At 33.7% G+C, this 10,041-nt stretch overlaps 1 long non-coding RNA gene across 1 annotated transcript; it reads right to left on the minus strand.

Annotated features, from left to right (window-relative positions):
• Positions 1-399: 399 nt before the first annotated feature.
• LOC122602521 lies at positions 400-8,179 on the minus strand. The gene is made up of 3 exons (XR_006324293.1): positions 7,798-8,179; positions 7,558-7,670; positions 400-507 (listed from the first exon to the last, which is right to left on the minus strand). It is a non-coding gene; the product is annotated as an uncharacterized LOC122602521 (long non-coding RNA).
• Between the last annotated feature and the right edge of the window lie 1,862 nt (positions 8,180-10,041).

Genomic DNA, 10,041 nt, shown 5'->3' on the forward strand with positions numbered 1-10,041 from the left:
CATTTCCTAGGTGCTTGTTTAAGCCCATAAAGGGACTTGACCAGTTTGCACACCCTAGGATCATTCTTATCAAAGAATCCTTCAGGAGGAGTCATGTAAACATCTTCAGTTATGTTACCATAGAGAAAAGCATTGTTTATATCTAACTGAAACAAGGGCCAAGAATTTTGGGTGGCAAGACTTAACAAACATCTTATAGTAACAATTTTCACAACTGGGGAGAATGTTTCATCATAATCAAAGCCCATTCTGTAACACCCCGACTACGGCGGAAACACGAGATGCCACAGAACAACATGGTACAAAAGATTAAATGGAAAACGTCTTAATTAAAGTCTTAAAACCATTCCAAATTAAACGATTACATAGTTCAAAGTAAATTATTAAAAATCATAACATAAGTCCAAATCCGAAATAAAAGATAAACTTGTTTGCATTACAAGTCTTCGTTCACTATGCAAACACAAAGTCCAAAAGCGGTCCATAGGCAAACCTACTGCTCTAAACCTGAAAAGCATGAAGAAAAAGTGTCAACTACGAGAGTTGAGTGAGTTCATAGGTTTTTAACTAATACAATAAGCATATATACACATCATCACAAAATAAATTAGGAATCACCAATTTCCATGAACATTTCCAATTCATCCTTTGATAATCGTTTGTTCAACTCACTTTTAACCCATGTAAATAAATCCTTGTCATATGACCACAAGGGTCTAATTCCATTATCTTAGATGAGTATATACTTGAGCCACTACTACTACCATTTTATTCAAGTCCGATTACAATCCAATAATTCAATTCATAGCACAAGCTGTCAATCAAGTGCCATAACATTAATAACAATGATGATAATGGGTCGTGCCATGGAGACGCCCGATTATCTTAAGGTAGTTAGAACACCCGGGGGCCAGACTAGAAGTGGAGGTTGTCATGAAGGCAACCAACCTTCCAACGGTACGCTTTGGGTGGGCGGACGAAACCTAGTTGCGCAACTAACTAACTACAGGCCTCCACTTTCGGAGTAAATAGTAGTGTACCGAACGCCGCGGTTTGACAGAACTCAAGCTCATCACATAAATCCTTTATTTTCATGAACATACGAAACAATTTTATTTCATACTCATATATCAAGAATCATTTCATATAACAACTCTCTTTCAAGAAACATTGCATATATAGAAAGTAGTTTCATTTATCATGCTTTTCACCCCGAAAGTAAAACACATAAAAGAGTTTGAAAGGGAGCTATGACTCACTTGATTTGAGAGTAATGGGGGCTGATCAAATACGAGATGTGTGCCTAGTGATGTCGTTCCCCAAGCAAGCCTAAACCATGGTATTCAAATATACACAACGTAAGTGCGTGTTACATGAACTAGTGAACTAGATCATGAGATTTATGCTAGTAGGCTTGCCTATCTTTGGTTGTTACTTCATTATGGAATCAAAGTGTATTATGATGTTCAAGATATTTGGTTAAATTGGAATTGATGGTAAGAGTAGTTTTTGCGTTAAGCGTTTTTGCGCGTTTGTTGGAATTTCGGTAATTCGGCTTTGATTCGCGAGATTTCTTTTGCACACTTTGTTTTGTACTACTATTTGATATTGGTACAGTAGTATTTTGGATTTTAAAATATATTTTCTGATTTATATTAATTTCCTTGATTTATTATTATTTAATTAATTATTTATTCCATTTATTCATTAATTAATTAAATAATTCCTTATAATTATTCTTAGGTTCTTAAATTACCTTTAAAATTTATAGATAATTATATTTTGATTATCTACTGAGTATTATGCTTTTAAACTTGTAATATTATTTATTTATTTATTTATTTAAGCTTTATTACTTATTTATTTAATAATAGTGATTAATTAGTGATTTTTAACTTAGTTAGTCATTCTTAAATTATGTAAAACTTAGTTCTTTCCTTGAAATTACTTTTCTCCAGTAGGTTTAAGTTATTTAATCCTATTTATGTGATTTTGTCCAAGTTCATGATTTATATAAATTTATTATTGATTTATTTATTCCTTAAAATCCCTTTTAAATTCACTAAATTATAAAAACACTTAGAAATCATCACAAGAGCTTTTGTCTAAAATCCCAGGCCCTTTTTAGGCAACTTTTATCAAATAAAATTTGTAACCATTCAATATCTCTTGTGTTCTTATAATTTGAGGACTTTTAAACATAAAATCGTTTACCGAAATAGTGATTTTTGCCTCATTTCTCAACCAATTTAAATGCTTCAAAAGGGATTTTTGTTCTTATTTCATTTTGTCCAGAATTTCCATCATATTTTGATAACCTAAGTCGTGATTGTGGTGGTGGTGTGCTATGTGCAATTTTGTGCTTTCGGTTGGTGATTATTTGACCCGAAAAGACTATTTTTGAGCTTATTCTTGCCATGCATCAAATGACTTGAGTTTTATACTTTTAATATGTCATATTTCCAGTATGTTCATCACATTTTCATGGTCATATAGTTATGGTGCATGTGTGTGCTCAAAATGCATTTTAACATGTTTTCGGTTTTCGATTTCAAGCCTATTTTGCCTTGTTTGGTTCTATAATCATATTTTTGTTATTACCATAATTTTTACAGAATATTAACTTTGATTTTAACACATTTTTCACTTATGACAAGCCTAGTTTCATCTCATAATCCAAACAATAATCCAACCTTCTTAAATCTAGCATATATGCACTTAAATCAATACTTTTTAACATAAAGCTTTAACTATCAAAAATCCATCAACATAAAAATATATTTTTCATGAAATATTCCAGAAATATATATACAAATATTTATACATCATGTTCATCTTTTTATAAAAAGTTACTTTACAATCTATCAACACATATCCACCTTTTTGATGCTAGCTTTTATAGATCCAACACTTTATCAATAAAATCTATATTTTTATAAATATTTCCAGAAATATTACTTTCATAATATGTATGAATATAGCCATCTTTCAAAGGAAAAATCACATCAAAGACTATTAAACTTATATCCACACTTTTGGGTCTTAAACTAGTTGAATCCTTGGATCTTTCTTCATGGATTCAACATGCATGAGCATGGAAAGAAAGATCCTATCAACTTTGCCCTCATCAAGTGTATATTCAAAAGAAAACATGAAGAAAACACAATCTTTTGATAAAACCTTTTTAATATAAACAAGAACAAGATTAATCTAATAAAGAGATGAAGATATATACCCTTGAAGATCACTTCTAGATGATGAAAAATGGCAGATTTTCGTGGCCTATATCTCCAAGAATACCCTTATTCAACACTTGAAACAACCCTTAAACTATTCTTGAATCAACCCTTTTGTTTATCTAACCTACAACCCTTATTATTATCAAGTGTTTAGATGAGTTTTTAGTCTTGTTCTTCCTTCTCTAATGGCTGCCGAAATTCAAGAGGGAGAGAGGGAGAAAAGGAAGAGTTTTTGAGAGAAAATGAGTTATGTGTGTGTTGGGGGAAGAGAGAGTTTGAGAGTTAAATTCCTTGGAAGTGTAAGAGTGTGTATTTTGAATTAAGTGTGTGTGTGTATCTAAGGGGGGGGGGGGGGGGACGGCCAAAAGGAGGGGGAAAAGGGAGAGACACATTTTATTTTTTATAAAGTTTTGTTGTATAAGTATAAGTGTAGGTATATGTTAAGTGTGGATTTAATTTGTAAGTGTTTTGTTAGTAAAAGGTAATTAATTGGTTGTTTTAGTTAGGAATATGTATATATGTGTATAAGTCATGTATATTTATGTGTGTGGATATATTTTTGTATTTTTAGTTGGTTACATAGGTCATTGGTTGAAAATTTGTATTAATTTTTAAGCTTATATGCTTACTTATTAAGTTTTCGACGCTTTTACGTACATAATACATCCAATTATATTTTTAGTTGAAAATTTTATTTATCATGATCATATCCTCTTGATTTGGTTTTATTTTTGATTTGTTGGGCAATCCATAGGAATTTTGATTGGTATCTCAATTTGCGAGCCTTAAGTTATTATTATCGCATCGATTGATCACCTCTAAAATTTTTTTGTTCCGAGGTACTTTCATTAGGAAATTCTTTTACATATCATTAGCTTTAGATTACTAATTTGGGGCATTACCTACTAGCTTCAAGTATAACTAGGGCTTGCGGGAACGTAAACAACCTAACTAGCACATATATAATATTAAAAGTACGGTTGTTACACATTCTTTGACTGTACCCCTTAGCAACTAACCTAGCTTTGTATCTCTCTATCTCACCATTAGACTTATACTTGATTTTGTAAATCTATTTTGAACCTATTGGTTGTCTACCTTGTGGGAGATCTGTAAGAATCCAAGTGTTGTTTCTATTCAAGGCTTCCATTTCACAATTCATGGCATCAAGCCAATTTCTATCTTGTGAAGCCTCTTGATAAGAGGTGGGTTCAACACTTTTATTAAGACAAGAGGAGAAACACATATTCTCAGAACTAAGCTTAGAGTAATTTAGAACCCTACTGAGACCATATTTCACCTTTCCCTCAATAACAAAGTCTTTAAGTTTTTTTGGAAGAGAGAAATGTCTTTCAGACCTCCTAACTGCAACATCAACAGGTTGATTATTTATGGGAGAATTAGATGCAGAATTGTCCTCAGGGTTTTCAAGAGTTACTGTCATGAGAAGATGTTGCAGGTGTGCCTCCATTGACAGTGGAATCAGTGGTCCCACTGCCATAGTCTGCGCTATTGCCATCACCCCTATCAGAATATTCTATCCCTTCATCATTGGACTTGTTTTGAGTGTTTGAAGTGTCATCATAAAAGCAATCAAAGAAATTTAAGTGATTTAAATCCATTTTGGAAGAAACAGATTCTGGTTTTAACTTAAAAGGTATGATATCCTCAAAAAACTTTACATCTCTTGAGAAGAACACAGATTTATTGTCAAGACCATAAAGTTTATACCCCTTTTTTCCATTTGAATAACCAAGAAGTACACACTTTTCAGTTCTACTACAAAACTTGTCAAAGTTATTAAGGACTTTTGCAAAACAAAGACATCCAAACACTTTAATATGAGATAGATTAGGTTTAGAACCAAACATTTTTTCAAAAGGAGATTTGCCATCAAGAACAGAAGAGGGAAGCCTGTTGATAAGGTAAGTTGCAGTTAGAATACACTCAGTCCACATATTAAGAGGAATTCCCCCCTGAAACATAAGAGACCTGGCCACATTTAAAAGGTGTCTATGTTTCCTTTCCACTATTCCATTTTGTTGAGGAGTGTAAGAACAAGTGGTTTGATGAAATATACCATTTTGTTTTAGAAAATTATTGAATTGTTGATTTACAAATTACTTCCCATTATCACTCCTAAAGACTTTGACTCTTCCGTTGAACTGATTTTGAAGAATATTTGAAAAATATATTATGTTTTCAACAGTTTCATCTTTGGATTTTAATAAATACACCCACACAGCCCTGGAATAGTCATCAACTATGGTCAGGAAATACCTAAATCCATCCTTACTAGTGACCCTGTAGGGTCCCCAAAGATCAAGGTGGATAAGGTCACCAACATGCTTACTTTTGTGATCACTTAGAGGGAATGGTTCTCTAATGTGTTTGGCTTTTAGACAAACTTCACAAGGTTGAAAGGTGACACCATGAATATTGAGAATTTTTAGGACAATGTCAGAGGGATGGCCAAGTCTATTGTGCCACAAATTTGTAGAGGTTTTTGAACCAACAATATTACAGGATACAATGCCTTTACCTCTACTATTATTATCAAACAAATACAATCCTCCTTATTCTCTACCAGTCCCCAAGGTGGTCTTTTCCCTCAAATCCTGAATGTAACAAGCACATTCATCAAAACTGACACATAATTTACTATCCCTAGCAAGTTTGTGAACAGATAAAAGGTTTACACAATATTCTGGTATGTATAGAACACCATACAGGGTAATATTATCAGATAATTTAAGATCCCCAATCTTCCTAATTTTGGCTTCAGTGCCATTGGGATGACCAACCTTTAGGTTTAGGTTTGACACATCAACAACATTAAAAAGATGTTTATCACAGCAGATCATGTGCTGATTTGCACCAGAGTCCATAATCCAGGCAATTATTTGCTTAACAATCTTAAGATTAATATTGGAGCAAAAGAACTTGTTAAAGTTTTGATTAAAGAACTTGTTTGAGTTTTGAATTGTACCTGCCATATTGGCTTGATTCTTTTGAGGTGGAGGGTTATCACTAATAAGACTCATCAGTTTAGAAATTTGATCAGCAGTAAAAGGCATACCAGAATGACTGCCAGAATTGTCATTAGAAGCAGAAGAAGAAGTACTGTTATGAGAGAGATTCCTAGGTCCATTTGGTTTACTAAAAAATTTCTGAGTATTTTGTGAGGTCTGACCAAAGGTGTTCCTTTTAAAACCAGAGTTTCCATAGTTTGGAGGGTATCCAACAATTTCATAGCATTTCTCAATAGGGTGTCCATATCTTTTGCATTTTGAGCATTGAATTTCAGAATTAGGTCCCTTACTGTTAGGTTGGTAATTATGATTGGTCCTCCTATGGTCAAAGGCTTTTGCAACAAAAGCACTGGTCTGAATTTTAGATCCAGTTTCCTTAGAAAGAACACCCTGGTGGGATTCCTCTCTGGAAACAATAGAGAAAGCAACCTTAACATTAGAAAGAGAGTCCCTGATTAAGAGGTTACTTCTAACAGATTGATAGGTGTCATCTAGACCCATTAAAAACTGCATAAGTTTCATAACTTGCACATGTTCCTTAAACTCAGTAGCAGCATGACAAATACAAGATGGCAATTTAAGCATAGCATCATATTGTTTCCACAAAGAGTTGAGTTTATGGTAGTATTCAGAAACAGGGCATCTATTTTGGGACAATGAGTTTATCTTCTGATGTAGATTAAAGATTATTGAACCATCCACCTTATCATATGTTTCTTTAAGCTCTTCCCAAACAAGATGTGCTTCTTTTGAAAAAATTTGACCAAGATACACTTCCTCACTTACAGAACTAAGGATCCAAGTTAGTACAACAGAGTTGCACCTGTCCCATTGTTTTGAAAGAATTTCATCACCCACATTTTTTAAAACAGTTCCATTTATAAAACCTAGTTTGTTTTTTGTTTCAAGGGCCAATTTCATGGCACATGCCCAAACCTTGTAGTTTTCTGTCCCTTTTAGTTTAAAATTTATTAAAGGTATGCCACTGGTATCACTGGCATGAAGATATAAAGGGTCACCGAAGTCTAGCTTACTAATTTGAGTAGGACCATATTCATCAGAGAGATCAGTATGAGCATCATCATTGAAAGGATTACCATCACCAGGATTAATATCAGCCATAACAACAGAGTATGTCACACAGAGAAGAGACAAACAATTACCAGAACAAACAGATGCAGAACAAAAAATAAGATGGATCCTAAACTATAGGCCAAACTCCTCACACCTAGAGCCCTCCAAGTGTAAGGTTATTTGCTACAGAGAGGGTGAGAAAGAAGACTTACAGTGGTGTCGCCAACAGTAATTCCAGTCAGTAAATAAAGGGACAATATATATATATATATCCTGAACAGTATTTGAAGCAACAGCCAGTCAATCTTAACCAATAGCCTATTCTCTGATACCAAGATAAAATTTAAAGTAACACCAATCATTTTCATATCTTGAATCAATAACAAGAACAACAATAACAAAGGAGGTCGAATGATTGATGAATTGTATTTATTTTAGAGAAATGATCTTACACAAGATAAACAAGGACAGAAACAGTAACGTTACAGCCTATGTGACTATAACGGATCTTTTCGTACAACAAGGATTTTGGAACATTCAAAATACTAGGAAGAATAACAGCTGAAAAGATGAATGTTATATGGCAGTGAGCAAGGATTTTATAGGCACAGAAACTCTGAAGCAGGAGTGTGACTTATTTTCATACAGCACCCTCTAATCATCCTTTTCTTCATTCTTTTCCCTCTTGAGTCTTTACTGCACATTTCAGCCCTTTAATACTCAGCTTGACACCTTTAGTCCCTGCAGTTTGCTCAACATAGAGAATAAATACTTAAGATAAATACAGGGAAGGGTAGGATTGATAAATACATTTAGTATTTCTAACATTATCGAATCACATAACATATAGTTAAAAGAGAAACGTGTTTGAAAAAGTTACTCTAGGCTTACTTTATTGCTTCACTGTAAATTAAACATACAGCTTTGTTTATGATAATGGACACAAAAATCAATTATACTAAGTGGACTACAAATGTTGCCGGTTAAAGGTTATCCAACCTGACGTGTCTCTTTTTTTTTATATCTAGTAAAACCGTTTTAAACGTGTCCCGTTTTAACATGTTACCCAACCCACCCATTCTGCTACCTTTAATTTACGACTTCTGAAATCATTCAAAGAATAATTAAAAGACAAATTCAAAGGATCTTGTCCCTAAAACCTTTCTATGAAGACTCACCGCATCCAGGGGCTCAGAGTGGTGAGCTCCTAAAGGTTACAGGACCTACAATTAAAAGTAGAAGTTATTAAACATCAGTAGAATACATTGCTGTAATGAACATGGCATGAACAGAGGAGTGCCTTAGGACATAAAGTAGAAGTTAATAAAACATCAGTAGAATACCATTAAAAATGATGGGGGAAAAAAGAAGATAATAACACAACTAAAGATAAAAATCAAAAGAACCATAATACATACAAGAGTAGCAAGGTAATTCAAATCCAATTAGCAGTTCCTTTACTCAGCCCACTAGTAATGCAAGGTAGAAAGTATCATCTGGTTAAGGATGAACTTGAGACATTGAGGCATTAACCTAGTTTTGCAAAGATTGCAAAGTGAAAGAGGTGATCTGAAGAGGGGAGGCAGTCAACATATGTGAAATGTTTTCCCCAATAGGTGGAAGAATGTAGGGTTAGAACGTAAAATATGGACGTTCTATAAAGACTATATAACCATTAGGCTGGGTGTGTGTGTGTGTGTGTGTGTATACGTTTTTGGGTAAGGCGCCTCAAATGTAAATCTGTAATTATAGAACTCTACTCATATTAGTATAAATAAAAAGATAAATTTCAAAATGTATGCTTCGCCTCATCTGTTTATACTTCTGTTTATACTTCATGTCTTCATATGGACTTCATGAATCATAACGTCTCATCACTAGAGTATTTGACCATTTGTGCTTCACTTGGTTTAGCACACAATTAAATATTTGACTGTTTGACGTTTCTGCATTGTTGGTGGATCTAATGCGTTAGATGGCAACTAAACTGCTTTCAACAAATACTTGCACGTGTTTAACAGACTACTAAATACTAGATATGAAGGATGGACTGTAGGCCAGTGGGAAAAATACAAAGGCAGGGTAAAAGGTCAAAACAGGTAGTTTTTTGATATGGACTGGGTCTAGTTGACCATCCTGTAATGGTTCCAACTTCCAAGAATACCTTCGCTTGTTGGATTAAAATGATCTACAAGTTACGGTTTAAGGATATAACTTGGGTGAGTTTTCACCAATTTGTTTTTCCAAGTATTTTACCTGTTCTGCCTATTTAAGTCTAAGTTGTACTTTTGTCCGTCTGCCAAGGTTTAGATTTAACTCTTTTACCCTTTAGAGGATAAACATAACCAAGAATTAACCCATTTGAACTTGCTGCCTCAAGACTTTTACTATTTTGGTATTACATTTCTTGTACTAAACAGGCGATCTAAAAGTGAAAAATTTCACTAACTTTTCAATCTTGTTGACAGAACTCAACGATGTATGTCTAAACATGTCTTGAGAAACAATATCTTCATATCCTCTAAGTTATCAATACTCAACGAACCAGTTTGACAACTCTCTTGCAATTGTCATCAACAGCATAGAGAAGAGGTTTATCGCTGTATTCGTTGGCTGCTACTGGTGGCAGTATCTTGCTTTTTTTTTTTCTTCGTTTTATGTAAATTCTAAAGTATATTTTTCAGTAGATTACCCTG

Source organism: Erigeron canadensis, chromosome 6 (assembly GCF_010389155.1).
Source record: "Erigeron canadensis isolate Cc75 chromosome 6, C_canadensis_v1, whole genome shotgun sequence".
In the NCBI taxonomy this organism is placed as follows: domain Eukaryota; kingdom Viridiplantae; phylum Streptophyta; class Magnoliopsida; order Asterales; family Asteraceae; genus Erigeron; species Erigeron canadensis.